The sequence below is a fragment of the Oryctolagus cuniculus genome, chromosome 2, assembly GCF_964237555.1.
Source record: "Oryctolagus cuniculus chromosome 2, mOryCun1.1, whole genome shotgun sequence".
NCBI classification, from domain to species: domain Eukaryota; kingdom Metazoa; phylum Chordata; class Mammalia; order Lagomorpha; family Leporidae; genus Oryctolagus; species Oryctolagus cuniculus.
In genome coordinates, this window is record NC_091433.1 from 167,119,994 (window position 1) to 167,140,753 (window position 20,760).

A 20,760-nucleotide genomic window follows, 5' to 3' on the forward strand; every position below is an offset into this window, starting at 1 on the left:
GCCAAAAAATCCAGAATCCACTGGGAGAGTGTTGGGCCTTATCCTTTTTCCTTTAGTTTCTGTTTTTAACCCAAGACATTTTAAAGAGTAAAAATGGAGTTATTTTTTACTCTCTTGTATTTATTCATCCGAAATAAGGCAGGGAAACTTTTTTTTAGCCCCTAGGACATTGTCTAATACATTTTCTGCTGTTGTAACGGAATACCTCAGACTGGATAATTTTTTTTTAAGATTTATTTATTTATTTGAAAGTCAGAGTTACACAGAGAGAGGAGAGGCGGGGGCGGGGTCTTCCATCCAATGGTGATGGTTCACTCCCCAGATGGCCGCAATGGCCAGAGCTGTGCCTATCTGAAGCCACGAGCCAGAAGCTTCCTCCGGGTCTCTCACACAGGTGCAGGGCCCAAGGACTTGAGCCATCTTCTATTGCTTTCCCAGGCCATAGCATAGAGCTGAATCAGAAGTGGAGTAGCCAGGACTAGAATGGGCACCCATAAGGGATGCTGGCACTGTGGGTGGCAGCTTTACCCGCTTAGCCACAGTGCTAGCCCCTGGATAATTAAATGAATCTTAATGGAGAATGGGACTGGGAAGGGGAAAGGAAGGAGGAAGGAGGGGTGGGAATGTGGGTGGAAGGGTGGGTATGGTGTATGTTGAGAAGAATAACTCTATTTCTAAAGTTGTACATGTGAGATTTGTATTCCTTAAAAAAATCAATTAATTAAATAATTAAAAAAAAGAATAGAAGTTTATATGTCTCAAGTTCTGGAGGCTGAGAATTTCAACAGCACGTGCCAGCATCTGGTGAAGGCTTCTTGCTGTGTCATCCCATGGCGGAGAATGAAGCATTGTGCAACAGCATGTAAGAACAGGCAAAAAAGATGAAGGGGACCCTTTGATCAGGGGCTAACTCCTGGGACAATGCACTAATCCACTCATGAGGGCAGAGTCCTCATGTTCTAAATACCTCTTATTGATCTCCACATTCCAAACACTACCACACTGGGGATTACGTTTCTAACACAGGAACTTAAAAACTAATTAATCAATTAATTAATTGAAAGAGAGAGAGAGAGAAAATGAGAATGCTCCTATCCACCCATTCACTCAAGTTTGTAAAGTGACCTAGGAGCCAATGTGGGCTGCAGGAAATCAACTAATTGGGTCATTCCTACTGCTTTCAGAGTCTTCATTAACAGGAGGTTGAAATCAAGAGTCAGAGTAACTAAGTACTCTGATGTGGGACATGAGCAGCCTAACCAGAGTTCTAATCACTACACCAAACCCCACACATGAACTTTGGGGTGGGGAGATACACATTCAGTACTAGCACAACTTACTTTGTTTTTCTAGGGCTAGTGAAAGGAACTACCATAAGGTAGATAGCTTGAAACAACAGAACTTTGTTGTCTCATTGTCCTGGAGTATAGAAGTGTACAATCAAGATGTTTACAGTACCTCACTGTCTCCAAAATCTGTAAGAAAATCCTCCCTTGCCTCTTCGTAGTGTCTGGTTGTTTACCAGCAAACTTTGACATTCTTTGATTTTTAAATGGTTACTGGTCTTCATGTGGTGGTCTCTTTCTGTCTGTCTTCACGTGGCAATATTTTAGAAGACACCAGTAATATAAGATTTGGGGCTGCCTATACTCCAATATAGCCTCATCTTAACTAATAATGTTTGCAAAGAGGCTGTTTTCAAATAAGGTTATATTCTTAGGTACTGGGGTTAAAGATTTCAACATACCCCTCTCCCCCCTTTTTTTCTCTATTACTTTTTGTTTGGTGGGGAATTGGTAGGGGAACAATTCAACCTATTATGCCTTTCATATAAAGCTTTTTTAGTGAAATGTGAAAAAACTCTGGTTTCTGGCCTCATGTTCCCAACACTGCTTTTGGATTACATGCATTGAGGACTGAAGAACTGATTTTAAATGTCTATGCTTTTTCTGTAGTGTAGTTGAAGTCATTGTTCTAACTAGTATGTGTCTAGTATGATACATGCCTTATTTTTGTATACTCTGAGTTCATAGTGAAGGAATATCTCATTAGTCTTTTTCTATTAGAGACACAAATGGTACATACTCTTGAGTCTGGAAGAGTTACACTAGACTACAAAAGAGAATGTAATTTAATGAAAGTTCTCAGACATTTTAGTTTGCTTTCAGGGCATCTTCTAACACCTGTCTTAAGGGTTAAGATGAAATGGAAAATGGGTCACCCTCGTGTTCTGTTATGGACTGAGTGTTTCTGTCTCCCCAAAATGCATATGCTGAAATAATAATACACAATGTGGTAGGATTTGGAGATGAGATCTTTTGGTAACAATTAGGTTTAGAGTACATAGAATTAGTACCCATTTATAAAGAGATATCAGAGCACTTGCTTTTGCTGTGTCCCCCCACCACGTGAGAACATACCAACAAGTCAGGAAGAAAATCCTCACCAGAACCCAACCACATTGCCATCTTGATCTCAGTCATCTAGCCTTCAGAAATGTAAAAAAATAAATTTCTGCTGTTTAAATCACTCAGTCAGTTTTTTAAGGCAGCTTTAGCAGACTAAGTCATACTCTATATAATCATGATACCTCATACTGTAGAAACTATTAAATGATAAATTCCTTGTGGGTAGCAGACAGCTCTTTCATCACAACCCACTATAATGCTTTACAATGAGCACATAACTCCCATTACACTGCAACCATCCCTGTTTTGTGGGAAAAGAAAAAAACAACAAAACAAAATCAGGAACTTTTGCTAAATTTAAGCAGAGTTCAGAGTGCTGAATCTGTTTGTTTTCCCTAGGCTCCTGTGCCTGCTATAGTTTTAGTTTCAATGTCTTGGAACATAACCGTGTTAAACTGATTTTTTTATTTATAGAAATAATTTTGTTGACAGTGTAGGGAAAGGAGGCCATATGGTTTGACTGTAGGGAAAATATTGTGTGGGCAGTGTTTGCTGTTGTTGTTTGCCTTTCCTCTAGAATGTACCTGTAATTACTATTATTACAGCTTTATAGATAATCTAGTCTCCTGAAACCTATAGAGACAAATACAGGATTAGAAACTGCATGGGCAGTTATACTAGTAAGGTCTAGGAGGTCAGGCAGAAAGAATGAGAGCTTTTGGTGATAGAGGCTGGTAGAATATCTAGGGAGAAGAATTGCAGTGTCATAGACTCTTTAGGCACTGCAGGGCTTCTGCCCATGCTGTGTGTCTATATTTTTATCTCTCTGATTAATAAAGACCACAGTCTATTTTGTTCTGGCTTATGAGCTTGATGAAATGCATCTCAGGATGGGAAAGCTAATGGAAGAAACCTAATCAATTGGCTCTATGGGTCTCTGGTACAAATTGACTTTAAGAGATGGTGTATTTTTAAAAATCCATTACCATCCAGACTACCGATTATGCTATTTTTTCTTCATTATAAATAATACCCTATACCTATGTATTTGGAGAGATTAGTCAGAGTAAGAACAGTGCCCTCACCAGCTGCATATAATGTGTCTTCTAAGATACTTCTCTTGAAACTCACATAGGAAAGAGCAATTTAACAGAATTATAATTTTACAGAATTGGGTGGATAGCTCACATTCTGAGAACATTAAATAAGTTGTTAGAATTTTATTATTTGCATATCAATGCAATGTGGAGGAAATGGGGTTGATCTGTTCACCCAAGAATTTACAATCTCCAGGTGGCTGGAATAAGTTAGAATAGGTAGAGTTGGAAAGACTTATTTTTAAGAAGGAAATGATGAGAACCATAATAAATAATCATTTTTCAAAGCTATTGTGCTTAGAAATTACTCAGGTAGGTTGTTAAAAAGTAAATTTCATGGATGAAACAGATTCGTTATACTGGGGAGAACATTTTAATAATTATCTCAGGTGGTTCTGATGTAGATGGACACAACTACAAACAATGGTTTAGAAACAAAGAAAAAATGGCATAAGATGAAAAAAAAAAAGGGTAGGCACCATGACTTGCTAGGCTACAGGGGTAGAAGACAAATGCAATGGGATGGGTGAGAAAGAATTAAGCACAAAGAGAATAATATAAAATTTTGAATAATATCTAAAATTCCTTACCACTTTTACTATTTTTTCAGAAGTATTCTTGATGCTAGCCTCTCAGTTACAATTGTAATATAATCATTGCTATTATGACTATCATTTTAATACTTTAAAAGTTGAAGGCTATTGCTTTTTCTTCTTTATCTCTCATGGACAGTGCTCTTCAAATATTTACTGATTATCTGGTTGGAAAATATGGCACATTCATGTGAGGCTGACTCATCTCTTCTGATTTAATTATAATTAGTACTTTGCTTTTTTGGTTTAATCTTCCATGTCATTTAACTTTCTTTGCATATTTTTCAAATTCTCATTTGTCTATGCTACAATCTGAATGGTTTCTCCACATATTCATGCATTTATTAATATTGTTTCCAATTGTCTCTAGTTTCCATTTAAACATCTGGGTATTTTTAAAAATTCAAAGATTAGATTTTGTTTACATTGGAATATCTGTATAATTATTTTTCATTTGATCAGTTTGTTTCTTCCATAATGTTTTTTGAGTTCTCCTTTCCTCTTTTTTTAAATTAAATTTTATTTTATGATCATAGAAAATTGCTCATTTTTCTTATTTTTGTCATATGAGCAGTCTCTAATATATTGCATTTCCTTGCTGTTATTAATGGTATTGTGTTTCCTTATGTCTGTTTCTTTTTTGCTAGTTATCTTTACTTTTTATTTATTTGTATACAAAGTGTTCTTTCTATTATTAGACTTTGTAGTGGAAACCTGAGAAGTAAATAAAAAAGTGGCAATAAACCACATGATGTCTCCCCTCCCCAGAAAAGGTGCAGAGCAGTGCAAATAAAATGCCTACTTACAAGCCATAGGCAGAAGTCACTGTGAAGGACACGAATACACAGCAAGGCCATAAACATTGGACCACCACACTGGCAAACACTTGATACTGTTTATGACATGATTAGATATTCTAAAACAGTTCAGTTTTCTGCAACAACAACCACCAAAGTGGATCTGAGGCCTTTCTGGCAGTCACCACTGGCGAGCTCAGTGCAATATGGGTAGATACGAGATTGATGAATCCAATTATGAAACAAAGAACAGTGTGTGAAAGCAGTTTCCCATTTTTAATCCACACAACCAGAGATAGGCAACAGCTACTCCATTATTGTTTTGTTGTTGTTCAGTGATGTTAGCAGAACCTAGCAGATTAGTCTTCCATGGGAATCCCATGTGTATCACGAGTCATGGAGTCACTACAATAAAGTGCTTTAGAGTATTTTCGTTATAATTGGGTTGTTAGACCAGTTTTTAAATAATTTTTTTGGCCCAGAATTTCTTCATAATTTTTGTAGTCTAACATTGTTTACTTTGCCCATATTTGCCACAGGCTCAAAACCTCAGTTCTATTCACAATCCAGATCCACTGGCTCATTTGTAAGAATACTCTGAGTCTGTAGATACAGATTTTGTAGTTTGTTCTAGATCACAGAGTTGGAATTCTTTCTTTATTTTTAGCCTAATGGCTATAACTCCTATCTGCCAAAACAGAACTGTAGTCCCTAAGGTATGTGTCTGATTATGGTATCCCAGTTGGTGATGGGGACTTTTTTTTTCTTGCTTCTCACTTTTTTTTTAACTTTACCTATGAAAATTACCTTTTTCTCTTTTTGAGGTCAGTTGTCTTTCTGATTTTTAAAAGTTATTTCATTAACAGTTACTATATATTTTTAGCTAGATGGAGGTGCCATATCTGGTTGGACTAGCATCTTGTAAGGAAGATAAGGCAGCTTTTGTGATTATTTCCATTTTATAGATGAAAATGGAGGCAGTTGGTGTCAGCTGAGCCTGTGTTATAAGCTCAAGCTTAACATTTCTACAGCATATTTTATATTTGCTAGTTAAAAAAATAAGTTAGCTAATGAAAAGAAAGCCTTATGGAAAGTGGGAGGTAAGGGAGATAAGGGGATGATGAATATAGATGATAAGAGTCACCAAAGCAAGAGTTACAGATTCCAGCATATTTAGGGGGCAGGCCAGTAGCTGTGAGAAGGTTATAATACAATAGAGTGGTAAATATAGTACAAGTGGAACAGGCATGCCTATGCACTGCTAACCATTTGAATTCAAAACCTTTTCAAATAGAAAGCAGGCAAAATGCCATCCACTGGTTAAATTCAAACTGTGTACTATTTTGCCACCTGAGGCTTAACTAATTTAGACTTTGTCTTGTAAGCACTGGGGGTAGAGATACAAAGTCCCTTGTGTGAAATCCACTGCAATATTCTTATTATAGCTTATTTTCATAACAAATATCAAGGCTTAGTCTGCATTCTGAAGGTGCAGTAAAGTGGGAGTTCAGGAGGTGGCCAAACATAAGCATATACTAAGCAATGGGAGACAGCATATTAAAACAACACTTACAAAATGGATAATGTGCTCACAAATTTTTGAAAGTGTTTATCTTGTGATTTTCAGCCCATTATTAATAAGTAAACATTGTTTAGTATGTGGCTAAGTTATCAAGAGGCAGATTGCTTTTCCCTTGGAGAACTTGAAGGTCCCAAAGAGGAAATAAAAGAAATGGGACAATGTTTGCTGATTCCATTACAAAGAGGAAACGGAACAAAAACAAGGAACCCATGCTGTAGGGACAGATCTAATGAGTGACTATCAAACAGGGTAAAAGAGGACAAGGATGTTATTTTGGGCATGGTGGCCATTTGGGTATTTTTCAGCCTTTACATGGTTAATATTTTTCAGTTTCTTGTCTTGAGGTAGTAGTTCTTGAAGTGTGTTTCCCAGACCAAAATCATCAACATCGCTTGTGACTCTTTAGAACTACAAATTCCCAGTCCTCAGATTCACTTAGGCAGGAGCCCTCCAGGTGGGACAGAGATGGATTTAATAGACTCTCCAGGTGATTCTGAAGCACACTGATGTGTTAGACAGAATCTGGACTAATAGTTACACCATTACTGCTGCCACTACTAATAATGAGGTATTCAATACTTACTATTGATTTTAATATTTTACAAGCAGGAAAACTATTATTATCTCAATATTATAGAAGAGAGAATTCCTAGCAGCCCACGTAAGTTAATTAACCAACCCTAGGTAACACTGTGGTTAGCTGCGCACCATAGTCCACTCTTGGACCATCACTTACTGGGAAAACTCAATTTGGATAATTACTTATGTGAGAAATAAATTTATTCTGGGTATGAAACACAATATATCTTGGGGTTTATTTTTTATTGCCTTCTAGGACATCCTAACAAACATACAAGACAAGCAGAGCTTATATTTGAGCCCAAATAATTTAATTCTGGATTGTTTTGGTCTTAACTCTAGCATTATACTACCTGTCCAGAACTGCTGTGGATGAACTTAAGGAAAGTTATCCCTTTGTTCTCTTCTGTATTGATCTTTGATGATTTTATGCGCCATTTACAGCACTGTGCCTTATACATGAACTTTAACAATTGTTTTCCTTTAGTTTTTTAGTATTTATTCGGTGACCTTTCTTGCATTATTTTCTTACTCCCCTGTTGCCTTGCTAAATTCTTTTCTGCCGTGTTTACCCAACTCGGACGTTTTTCTCTCCCTGACACCATTCCCCAAGATTATCTCATGGTCTTGTTACTCTTATTTCCGCTTTCATGTAAATTTTTCATGTAGTAGCTCTCAAATTAATCTCTTTTAAATTAGTTATTATGAAAAAATATATATCTTCCATGTTAGTAGTTTAGATCCTCCTGGTTAACTTCAACTCTCTTTGAAAAGTTTTTACGAATCTGCAAAAACTATATATAATCCTAAACTTTCTCATTGATTTCCTCTAAGGTAAATTTATCTGTGAAATATTCATTTATATAAAGTGTTTGGGATCAACTATGTCTTTAGTTTCATGAGAGCAGTAAATATACCACAGAAGAAACAGAAAATAACAGAAGTGCCTTCTGTACCAACAGAGCCAGTCTATGATTACCATCTAATAGCTGTGAGACTGGACACACCACTGTATCTGCGGAACAGTTCCTCACCTGTGAAATGACAGGCGTAAGATGAAGACTAAAGTTCTTTCTTGCAATAAAATTCTGTGACCCTCATTATAATTTCAATTACAATTACAAAGGTTAATTTCAATGACATTTCCCACTGGACCAGATTTCCCAAAGAGAGGCCCTAGATGTTTAAGTTTATAGTATATAAGGTCAGTGTATTAGTCAAGGTGAGGCAAGATAGATGGATTCCACTCTAATTGTTTGAATGAAGGAATTTAATGTGAGGAATGAGTTTAAAAGGTTTAGGACGAGCTGAAGGGGTAATAATAGGACCCCTCTGTCCAATCTCTATAGTGCAGGAGCAATGAACCAAGGTGGTATAAGGGCAGCTTAAGAGAAGGGATATGAAGAGTTGGGATTGCCATAGCAGGAACTTGGCTAAGGCACAGGTAAAACTGTGGTGGGAGAAGTCCCCTGCAAGAGATAGAAATATGATGGGAGGAACTCAAATGAACCTGAGCCACACACAGATCCAGTCATTGCTAGAGATGATTCTCAGTATAGAGGCATGCAAAAAATTCTGATTTTCCTCCTCCTCTGCCCCATACAGTCTCCCTTCAGTGATTCTTATTGTCAAATTTATTTGGATGCCAGTAGACAAACCTAGAAAATATAAGTTACAGGGGGTCAGACTCCTGGAACAAAGAACAGAAAAAGGGAAAGTTTTAAATGCATGCAATGAATACAGAGCATGTCATGGGATCACTCACTTCCATCTTGCACAGTTTTGTTCTACTAAATTCTAGCCTGGATAACCATGTGTTTGTTTCTCACCCCCAACTGACTATTCAGCTATAGTTTCCATAAACCAAACATGCCTGCTCTTGCATATTGCTCTACAACTCATGTTAGTCTAGTAACCCCCACATAAAATACTAGTGAGATGAACAAATTACCTAAAAAGGGAGTCAGCATAGAGAGATTTGTCCAAAAGTCACTTATTAGGAATAAGGCTGTTTTCTTGAGGCAACATGTATAGTCATTTTATTAGGGATAAAGCTTATTTTCAGTTGCAACACATATAGTATACCACTCTATTTTCACAGGCCAAGGTAGTTGTAAGAAAAGGCAGCAAGGGTTGGCCTTGGTGATGTATCCCTGCTCAGGGCATTGAGGAGGTCCTTCTACTCAAGGCCGCGATACTATATAAAGTTGAATGGGATTGAGGATATTCTTTGCATTTCCCACTAACCAGTAATTGGATCACATGGTAGTGAAAGTGTTGGCATCATTTCTCAGTTCAGGCTACTCTTTTTGACTCATTTTAACTTGGTAGCATTTCTCAACTGACTTAAACGCTGAGCCCTAAGTAAAGCACTTCTGAACTTTAATTCATTTGCAGATCCTTGTAACTTACAGATTCTGGTTTTGAACATCTGCCCTGGGCTGATTTGGTAGTTTCTGCATTTCTAGAAATCTCCGAGGTGCTATGCATGGTGTTTGTCTATGTACCTCAGTGACGTTAGTGTACATACCTCATTGAGTTTTCTTCTGTTTTTGTTGTTGTTTAGCAGACATTCCTCAGATTTGTGCTCAGGGACCACATTCTGCAAATCCCTAAAACACACACATACACAGACACAAAACAACAAGAGCACAAGTGTTTGAATGAATGTGGAATTTAGACCACTGTCTCCCATTGTCATGCTCTGCCCAAGGACATGAAAATAGCAGGAAACTCAGGTAACTCTAGTGAGGCTGGGCAATGTTGGTTTCCTTGGAGTAATAAATGAAGATGCCTCACATCACTGTATGGTGGCTCTGTTTTAATAACTGGCTAGAGAATATCCTTCAGGCAGAAAACAGGATAGAAATAAACTGAGATTGGAATAACTGTGGACAGGTCACAGCTAAGTCATGAAGCACATTGATTCCCCGAAATTACTGTGGCTTGCTTAGTGCCTGTCGGGGCAGCCAGCTGGTTTTCCTCCAGCACGTTGTCAGTGTATCCAACTCTGTATTCTTTACTGTTTATGATGAGTGTCCCATAAGGAAGACACCAAGAGATGCATGTCTTAAAATTGGACATTCCTTCTTAACAATTCCAACAGAATTTGACAACTCCAGATCTCTAAAAATAAGATTCCGTTACCTCACAGAGGTTAATGATGGTTGATTTGTGTTTGGTTTGATCTGTACTGTCTCTACATTGAGGATCTAACAGTTAGGTCTTTATATTCCTGCATTTTCTGGATCTTTTAAAGGAAAGTATGAAGCTATTCCACAGGGAGAGAAAAAAAAAAAAAAAACAGATTCTACTTCTATTCCATTCTCAGACTGAGGGGAATGATTAGTAAGATTAGTGGTATCAGAGAAAGAGCAAAGTTGATCAAATGCATATAGGAGAATCAAACAAATTAGCAAACAAGCAAATAATACACAATGTCAAGTTGGAAATTGGTGCAGCATTCACAAAAGACTCAGAGCATTAGCCCCTATTTTTAAAATTCTTGATGATTTTTAGATCCTTTATAGACAATTAAAGAGATTATCTACACAATCAATGACTCCATGCCTGAACAGATTATTTTTTCTATGTTTATCTGATATGGATGCCATCATTTGGAACAAGAAAGTAGACTCTGGGAAATAAGCTGCAATTTCTTTATCCATGAAATTGGATAACATATTAAACTTCAGGACAGTTTTACTGATCAAGTGAAATAATACATAAAAATTCTTAGGATTTTGAATTGCATGTAACAAATCTTCAAGAACTGTCAATAATCCATGTGAGTATTCTCTATGCCTCTAAGTCCATCTCTGCCTCATTGAATCCTGAAAACATTCTCATGAAGTAGAACTTGTCTTCTTTTGAAAATTCCTGCATGTTTGGAAACTCAGAACTGCCTAAAGTCACATAACTGGGATTTTACAGAGTTAGTTTTATACCAAATTCTCTGGTTTTTGCATCCATATTCTATTTATTTCATTTCTCTTCCTTATGTTCACACTCTGTTAAGAGGTGAGTGGGTGGGGCATCAGGGGAATAGGAGAGTACTTCCTTTGAAGATCTTGGAAAAACTTGGTAATGGTGGTGCATGAACTTCTCTCTGTTACAGTGATGAGAAATGGATCTGAACATGTCCAAAGCCCTTGATAGCAAATTACTTTGATTCATCTCTACACCAATGACTAGTAATGTCATGATTTTGTAATTTGTTCCAATTCCATCTGAGTGCAGCCACTCCTTCTGCTTTCCATTCATTTGGGTGCTTCCTTGTTGTACTTTTGCCATCCCTTCCACACACTTTCCTACTCTCCACCCTCACCAAATCTTAACTTCTTTATGCCTTTAATACTTAACTTTTTCTACTCTCAGCACCACACAGGATTGATTCCTTTTAGAGCTGGGTAAACTCCATTTTATTTATCTTTTGAGATGTGGCTTTAATTGCTAAAGGGACTGCCTGCTCTTTTCAAATTATACTGAAATTGCTGACTGAATTCCACTACAACTACCTGGAGGCAAATTTGGTGGAAAATATTTTATGTTACTTCCTGAACCCCATAATGAAACACACTATGTTTTAAACTACCAAAGCTGGCATTGGTCCTAAATAAAGTTTGTAAAATTATTTTCTAGCCAAACATTTAATTTGTTTGTATTGTTAAAGCTGCTTGCTTAAACCACTAGGTTCTTCCAACTGTGCTTGTGAAATATTTAATCTCATTTAGAAATAAATCACTCGCTCTCGTTACCAGGGGACTATTGTTAATAAAGTTCAGATTCCCAAATCTGTTAAAGTACTTTCTCCTCATGTATATGGAATTCTTAAAAATGGGGTTAGTGTACACTCCTGCCTTGTTGGATACCATATTGTTTATTGCTTTCTGGTTGGCACAGGTAATCACTCCATCTGTACTTGCTCTTCCATTTGAACCTGAAAAACCAAATACTGCCTTTAGGCTCTTCCACATGCCTATGGTTTGGATTTGGAATCTAAATGTCTTTTTCGTACTCAGTTTTGTGAAAAATATACCAGAGGAGATGCACTTAAGAGGAACTGGTGTGAGTTATACTTGGTACTTATTTACACAAACAAATGTATTTAGAAAGTATCTCAAACTTGCTTTCTGCTTTGCCCTCCTCTGCAGACACAGTGAGTGAATTCCCTACTCACTGACATATTTGCTTTTACTATAGTTAGATTGTGTTCTGGGACATGGGTAATATTTACAGTTGCTGAATGTTGTGGATGTGTTACAACTGGTGGCAGAGTAACTGCCTGGATCCATCTGCAGATGTTATCAATTAGAGCCAGCACCATTTTCCCACAGCTGTGGGCCCTAAAACTCTCCCACCTGCAGGTTTAGAATTGTCTAATACTTAAGGCAGTGAGAGTCTGGGTTGATGCAATGCGTGCAGCTCCTTTCTGAGTGGGTGCCCTTTCAATGGAATAACCCATCCTGAAAGCTAGACTTATTCTTGAGATTCTGACAACCAGTTCCAATCCAGTCATACTCTGGGCCTGGGCCTGGTTCTTAGTAAGGGATCCTAAATCCTTGGGCTTGCTTTGGGGCCCTAGGAATAGCTTCCACGTTGGCCACTTCTTTTCAAGCCATTTAGTGGTACTTCTAACCAGAGGCTGGACTTCTACTTACAGTAAAACCTTCTGCCAATTGGAACCATGCCCTGCTGTGTATCCTCAGGGCAGATCTCTTGGACCTGAAGACTGGCTCAGATTGAAATCAAGAGTACCACTCAGCTTGTGCCTGGAAATTTATATTCTTGGCTCCCCTGGAGCAGGCCAGTCATTTGCTCTTGTTTGTTTTTCCCCATTCCTTTGTGAAACTGGCCCTGGTGAATGATTTCTTGTGGACTGGAACTTTCAGTAAACCAACCTCCAGAAAGAAAGGCGTTTTATGTATGTAAAGTCACCTGTCATCATGCATATAATTGGAATGATTGATAGCATCACACAAAATGATGATAAAAGAAAAAAAATAATTTGAGGCTGGTGCTGTGGCGCAGCAGGTTAACACCCTGGCCTGCAGTGCTGGTATCCCATATGGCGCCGGTTCCAGACCCGGCTGTTCCACTTCCAATCCAGCTCTCTGCTATGGCCTGGGAAAGCAGTAGAAGATGGCCCAAGTGCTTGGGTCCCTGTGCCCACGTGGGAGACCCGGAAGAAGCTCCTGGCTCCTGGCTTCGTATCGGTGCAGCTCTGGCCGTGGTGGCCGTTTGGGGAGTGAACCATCGGATGGAAGACCTCTCTCTCCCTCTCCTCTCTCTCTGTGTAACTCTGCCTTTAAAATAAATACATAAATCTTAAAAAAAATTTTTAGAATTCTATCTCTATTTAATCCTGTTTAACTTCCTTTTGACCCCTTCCCTGAGATTAGATTTAGGGTTGATTTATTATTCTACAGCAAATATTAGTAATGTAATGAATGACAGATGTTCTTACTTTTTTTATTTCAACAAATAGGCAGACGTTCAGCTAGATATACTTTCCCCTCACTTGCAGATGAATATATGGAGACATAGAGAAGCCTTTTGATTTAAATCATATGTACACACACATATACACACATGCATATACAAATGAAGTGTGTAGTCATGGCAGAATTCAAATTATCTTTGTCTTAGAAACAGTTATCTTTGTCTTAGAAATCCACTCAACTTTTTAGAACCAGATTGTTTAATTTTATGGTTAAGGAGAATAGCTCTCACAGAAATCAAGACACTTGCACAAGCTAGTTGATTGCATTATATAGGTTTCTTGACTTCAAAGCTAGCATTTCTTTCATTAGCCATGTTGCACATTGGCATAGTTACAGAGAGGAAATGAAGGGGAGAAAAGAGAGAGAGAGAGAGAGAGAGAGATCTAGAGATCATCTGTTCACTGGTTTACTCTCCAAATTGCAGCAACAGCTAGGGCTGGGCTGGACCAAAGCCAGGAGCCTGGAACCAGGGGCTTCTTTGAGGTCTCCCACATGGGTACGTGGGCCCAAGCACTTAGGCCATCCTCTACTGCTCCCCAGGCACATTATCAGAGAGCTGGATCAGAAGTGGAGCAGCTAGGAATGAAGCAGTGCCCATATGGGATGCCAGAGTCTCAGGCGGTGTCTTCCTGCTGTGTCACAATATTGGCCCTGTGATGTGCTTCTTGATTTCCCCTTTCTTCATTTTCCTGTGACCCTGCCCTTCTTATGTTTAAGAACTCACAATCTCTGAAGAAATCCTAGTTGCTTAGATTTGAACAGTCACTGCTATTTTTGAAATAGTAAATCCTGGCAGAGTAAACTCTTTCCCATCAGATTAGCCTTCTTTTCTCTATATTTCCTGTACCCTGACATTGTCACCATTTATACATCAGAAACCTCATCTTAATTCAGCTACATAAATTAATTTATGTCAATATCCCAGGGGTTTGAAAGATGCAGTGAAGCATGGAATATCTGAGCTAGATAGGATCCTCAGTGCAGATCTAAAGGCATTAAAGGAGTGGTTCTGTTGAAATTTGGACATTGTGCCCAAAGGAATTTTACATATTCATTGTCTGCTTTCAGTTGCCTTTTGATTTCCTTTATGGGTGTTAGCACAGGTGAAGACTTGTGTACTCTGAATCTATTTCTGTGAAAAAACAGTGGAATGAGGTGTGAATGCTAGAGAGCAAATCCCAGCTCTGTTGTGTGTGGGTAACACCAGTGCATACTTCCGATACTGAATACTTTTGAAAACTCTGTACTAGCAAGACTGTTCCCTATGACAGTATTCTTTGTAGTCAGCCAAATATAAAAGTATCTTCTGTTATTAGGCAGAAATGCAGGTGGGATTTGCCTTGGAAACTATGAGTTTTAATAACTAATTCTGGCTCCTCTGCTTTCTTTATTTCCCCTAGTGTCAATCAGTACAAGTTTTTTTTTTTTTTTAAAAACTTTGTTTTTTTTGTGGCCAATTAGCAACCAATGAGCAGCAGGATTGAAAAACTTTGCTGTAGGATTGATACTAAAAGAATTCAGAGAACCACATGCACATTTGTTTGCACATCTGTGACTTCATTGTGATGATTCTGTATTGTCACTTTATTATGAAGCAGATATTTGAACAAGATGTTAAGGGACTAAATCATCTAGGCATATTTATTTCCAAATAATTTTTCATGACCTAAATCCACTGAGCTATGTTGGACTCATAAATTGCATAGGCATTTAGAGAGGATACACTGTGCCCAGAAATAGTGTGATGCCATTAGGTAAGTCCAGGACATAAAGTATGTTCATATAGCATTGAGGAAGCAAGGGCTACTGGGGAGGGAAAAACAAACTTTCAAATCTATTACCGCATGATGAAGAGAGACTTGCTTTTAACCAAAGCCCGCATTTATTATTGGCATTAATTTTGGAAAATCAATAAGGCTTGCTCCTTTTCTTAGGGAACTTGAAGATAGTAAATGAGGAAAAATTAATCAACATTTTGTTTATTCATTAAACATGTATCTAGTGAGCACCAACTATTTGCTAGACTATTTGATACTCCCTGGAGGTATGTCAGTGAACAAGACTGAGAAAAAGCCTGCTTCTATAAAGTTTACATTCTAGTGCAGGTAAACCAGTGCTAAATATACAAAATCAATCAAATCTATAATATAATAGAAGAAAATATGCACTACAGCAAGAACGGGAACAAGAGAAGGGGGCTTGTGAAGTTACATATTGAAACAGAATACATATTCTGAGAAGGTGGTGTTTAAGCCAAACGTTATGGAGGAGGAGTGAACCGTGATGGCATCTTGAGAAGGGAGTCTCCAAATGATGGAATAGTGATTACAAAAGCCCTGAGGTGAGAGTGTGCCTGGCTAGTTATAGAAACAGTAAAGAAGCTATGCTCTCTGGAGGGAAGGGAATTGAGAGATCATGGTGGGGGCACGAAGCTTCCTAAGCACTTTTTTTACTTGTGTAGCCTGGGAGCTATTGCAGTGCCTTGAGCAAGGGATTTGCATTGTTTTGTTTTCAGTAGGAAACTCTGGTTGCTGTGTTCAGTGAAGAGTGCAGCATGGAAGGGCTGAGAAAGTGGCTAGTGGGTTCTTAGGCAGAAATACCAGGTCAACCTGATAGCAAGAATATATTGTTAGTAAAGCCAAAGCCATTGCCATATATATGTAAATGTGTCAAAGAGTGACAGTTTGCTCCACCTGTAGTAATGTAGGATTGTTAGGATCAATAGTAATGGGGCAGGGTATTCACAAAGAATGGACTCAATCACTCTCCGATGATACAAAACAGTTTTGAATGGTATTAAACGTACTGTCAGAGACTTGAGAATTTTTAATGCCATGTGATTTGAACCATACCATATTGTCTGCTGGTTTATCGTTTGAAACTCCAGTGTTCAGAGATAATAGATGTTAGATAGGCAGTAAATTCTTAAAATGAAATGATTTGGAGGTAAAGGGGGTAAGGTTTGAGAGAACAGAATTTGGAGGCAAAGTTTTGGTGGTTCAGAGAGAGGTGGCTGTCTTGTGAGGTTCACTGTGGACAGTTCTAAGAAATGGAGCTGCCTTTGGGTGAAAGCTTTCAGTGTTTGGGAGTGAACAGACACTGAGATATGTAATTTTGCCACAGTTAGATCTTTTGGGAACCCAAGCTATTTGGAGAACTTGTGTCAGTGTTGTCGCAGTTTGCTCCGGGTAAGGATCTCATACAGCAGCTGGCTTCAGCCACTAGGTATTTGAGTGAATGAACCTTCAGATGGTACCCATTCCCAGCCATGAAGTTATACAAGCTGGTGCCAACCCCAAGACAGATGAACTGACGAGCTTCACTCAGATTGCAGAGTGTTGAGCAAAATGTTACTTTTGATGTGGTCCACTAAATTGTAAAGTTATTACAAACTGATAGATATTTTACTAGATCATTTTTTTTTTCTGAAGAGAAATTCTAGACAGCAAGGACAGGACTTCCTTCTAAGAAAAAATGATACATCTTGTTTATAGCAGATACATATTTTTTGTCCCTTTTTCCACCTTCCTTACAAAACTTCCCATACAGTGATTGTTTAAAAATTAAGTCACTGGTTAATGAAGTACAGAAAGTGCTAAACACTAAGTTATACCTTCCCATGTGGGCTAGGAAAAGAAAAAGTATTCTCTCTCTCTCTCTCTCTCTCTCTCTCATCTGTTGATTGAATCGAGATACTGAAATGTACCACAAACATTTCTGGTTTTATTTAGATGTCTTTTTTTTTTTTTTTTTTTTTTTTGACAGGCAGAGTGGACAGTGAGAGAGAGAGACAGAGAGAAAGGTCTTCCTTTTGCCGTTGGTTCACCCTCCAATGGCCGCCACGGCCAGTGCGCTGCAGCCGGCGCACCGCGCTGATCCGAGGGCAGGAGCCAGGTACTTATCCTAATCTCCCATGGGGTGCAGGGCCCAAGCACTTGGGCCATTCTCCACTGCTCTCCCTGGCCACAGCAGAGAGCTGGCCTGGAAGAGGGGCAACTGGAACAGAATCCAGCGCCCCGACCAGGACTAGAACCTGGAGTGCCGGTGCCGCAAGGCGGAGGATTAGCCTAGTGAGCCATGGCGCCGGCCTTATTTAGATGTCTTCTAATCTAACTTCCCTGACTCCAAAGTGTAGTGCCAGGTTTTGTTTCCTGTCTCCCATCTCTCATGCAGCTATCATAAATGAGTTTCCAGGTTTCCAGAGATCATCAGTACCTTCAAGGTGCCCAGATAAGCTTGAACTTTGTTTAGCTCTCTGGATTATTGCTTTTACTTTGTTTCTGCCCTTCAAAAATATACCATTGCACTCATAAAAAATGAAACTTTTTAAAATCCAGTCTTTCTAGGTGTTTTCAGTGAGAAGATTTTCAAGGTAGATGAGTATTCCTGTAACAAAAATGAAAATTTGACATAATTATTTAAAGGGTAGTTTATGCAGAGTAATGCAGACCCTCTTTTTTGTTCCTCCTTAAATTTTACAATAGAGTTTCCAAGGTACATACTAGTGATAAGAATTCAATTGAACGTCAAAGCTTGAAGGTCATTCTCTGCACAATTCTCTCAAATAATTAGAAGGTTGAAGAGGTAATCTTGGATTTTCTTTCTCACCTTTCTTTAATCAAAAGGACTTCTGTGCACAGAATCATCTCCTGACTCAGCATCCTTTCAGTTTCATTTGATGACCCCGACTCCATTGAAATTGCTGTGGTATATCTACCCCCAAGTCCATGAATGTGATCTTGAGTCATGATAGTCTTAGCAATAAACCACCCTAATTGTTTATCTTGTAAATGGAATCAACTACCATATATGGAAGCAGTTTCATAGCCATGAATGCCAGAAGAATTAAGGTGGGTAGAAAACAGCCTCAACCTCAAAAACTTGAGGACCTGGGAAGTTTTGTTATCTTTGCTGAGAACAGTGGGTATTTCAACACATAGTATTTCTTCAGTGCTTCAGTGAGAAAATGTTTTCACATGTGGAACATATTCAGAGTGTAGAGAGAGATGCAAGTAAAGCATGCAGCTGGATTCCAGACACTTTGTTAAAATTTTAAAGCTTGCAAGCTAGAGGCCATTTTTTAAATGCTAAAACTTGCTTCTGAGGCGGAACAGACATTATCTCTAGCAAGCTCATTTGTTTTCGATTCTCTGTAGTTTTTAAGGGCATTTTAAACCCAATGACCAATCTGAGAAGACCTGGAAAATGAATGTCTTATCTATTATGGCTTGAAGGTCTGAATGCACAAATCATAAATCAAACGTCAACAGATGGTACATGAGGCAAACTTTAAACTCAAAGATTCAGAGCTTCAAAAGGTAATTTTGTGGGAAAGTCGATATATATACAATGAAGAAGAAAAGGTGATTGGAGAAAAATACACCAAAGAGAGTTGTAGATTTGAAAGAAATTCCTTTAAGAGCACCCATGTATGAGGCAATCTGGCTCATATGAAATGAACGTTTGCACATTTCCTATTATAGATCATATGATTATTAGGGAGGTTTTTGATAATTCACTCATCTTGGGGAATATTTAATTACAATAAAGCTTGTTTGAAGGTTTCTTGTTTTTAAAACATTTATTTATTTGAAGTTCTCAGTGACTAAGAAAGGGAGAGGAATACAGAGAGAGCGACGGAGAGAGGAGAAGAGAGAGGGGAGAGGTAGAAGGAAAAGTGAAGAATGGTGAGGGGAGAGGGAAGAGAAAGAGGGAGAGGTCTTCTCTCTGCTGATTCACTCCACAAATGTCTGCCACATATAGGCCTGGTTCAAGCTGAAGCCACGTGCCAGGAACTCCATTCAAGTCTCCCACATGGGTAGTAGGAACCCAAGTAAGTGGATCATTAGTTCTTGCCACCCCCAGGTGTATTAGCAGGAAGTTGGATCAGAGACAGAAGAATTGGGTCTAGATTCCAAGCACTCTGACATGAGATGCAGGAGTCCTAAATGGTGGCTTAATCTGCTGTGCCACAATGCCCACTCCTGAACATTTTTAAAAAATCATAATTCTGTAGCAATTTCACTGCAGGTCAGGTATCTTCTGGGCTCTTGATAAGAGTCAGTTTACTGGGCGCTGGGAGCACTGCCCTGAGGCTGACGGGATGCTGGACACTGGGAGCACTGCTCTGAGGCTGACGGGATGCTGGTTCTTCATTTCAAGTTAATTATTAATGTATTCCTTAAAATTGGACTCATTTCAAACAAAGCTTAAAGTTTTTGACTTTTGACATTACAAAACTTTATCAAAATAATGGTCTACTTAAGAATAATTTAAATGTAAACTATCAAAGTTTCTTAAGTAAATAGGATTAGCTAGGTGTTAGCACATTAGTCTTAAGTTTTATAACAGAGAGTAGTGTGAATAAATGGTATTTGAAAGCATAACACCTAAGGTACTTTGTTAATTAGAACTCTTCATAAAATTAGTACTTCAAATAAATGCATTTTCAGGTAGGTAACATTAAATCATCAAAGCAAACAGAGACTGAAACACACTTTAACTGTATAAATATTGCAGGTAAATTGAACAAGTCCTTTATCCATGGCTACAAAAAGGTAAACCAGGAACCCCATCTCAGACAAGAGACTTCAAAATCAAGACCTTGAGCAAAATGTTAATTAAACTTAGCAGTTGAGGACTGTGCACTTAACCAATGAGAGAGAAAGCAAGGACCAGAAGTGGCAGAAATATCAACCTGTTGCTCTTTTAATAATTCCCGTTTGGTTTAAATAGACTGAAACACAGTAATCTAATTAACTGAACACTGTTTTCAAACGGTTTTAGGATTGACAGTTCAACATTGAATCTAAATTACTGTGTCTTTTGGCAATATTTGAGAAACAGAAAGATGATGATCCCTCTGTCTTCTGCATCATGTACATTCATTTGTGCTGCATTTACTCATTCAGTAAATATATTTGTCACAGGCTATGTTATAGATGTCAAGGCCACTGAAGTGAGCAGAAAGAACACTGCAATCATCAGCACAAGTATCCACTGCACAGAATTCCTTGAGTAACAGTTCTTTTCATCAATAATTAATTCATTCCACTAGTTAATTTTTCCAAGGGTAGTAAGATCAAAATTCCTGTTCATGTCTGAAAAGTTTATGTTCTAGCTAGACCAAAGCAGGATTATAAGTGTTACAATACAAGTAAACACAAAGAATCATGCAAAGAATTAGGGAGGATAAATAGCT

General features: G+C 38.2%; 1 long non-coding RNA gene across 2 annotated transcripts in view; it reads left to right on the top strand.

The window, feature by feature from the left end:
- Nucleotides 1-20,760, top strand: part of LOC103347702 (uncharacterized) — a 465,165-nt gene that overhangs the window by 239,820 nt on the left and 204,585 nt on the right. The window contains exon 5 of one of the 2 annotated variants that reach the window (XR_011386711.1): nucleotides 8,019-17,186. The exons of the other annotated variant lie outside the window; for it this stretch is intronic. This is a non-coding gene — a long non-coding RNA (uncharacterized lncRNA). Of the gene's footprint in view, nucleotides 1-8,018; nucleotides 17,187-20,760 lie in introns of those variants that run through there. 2 annotated transcript variants of the gene reach the window in all.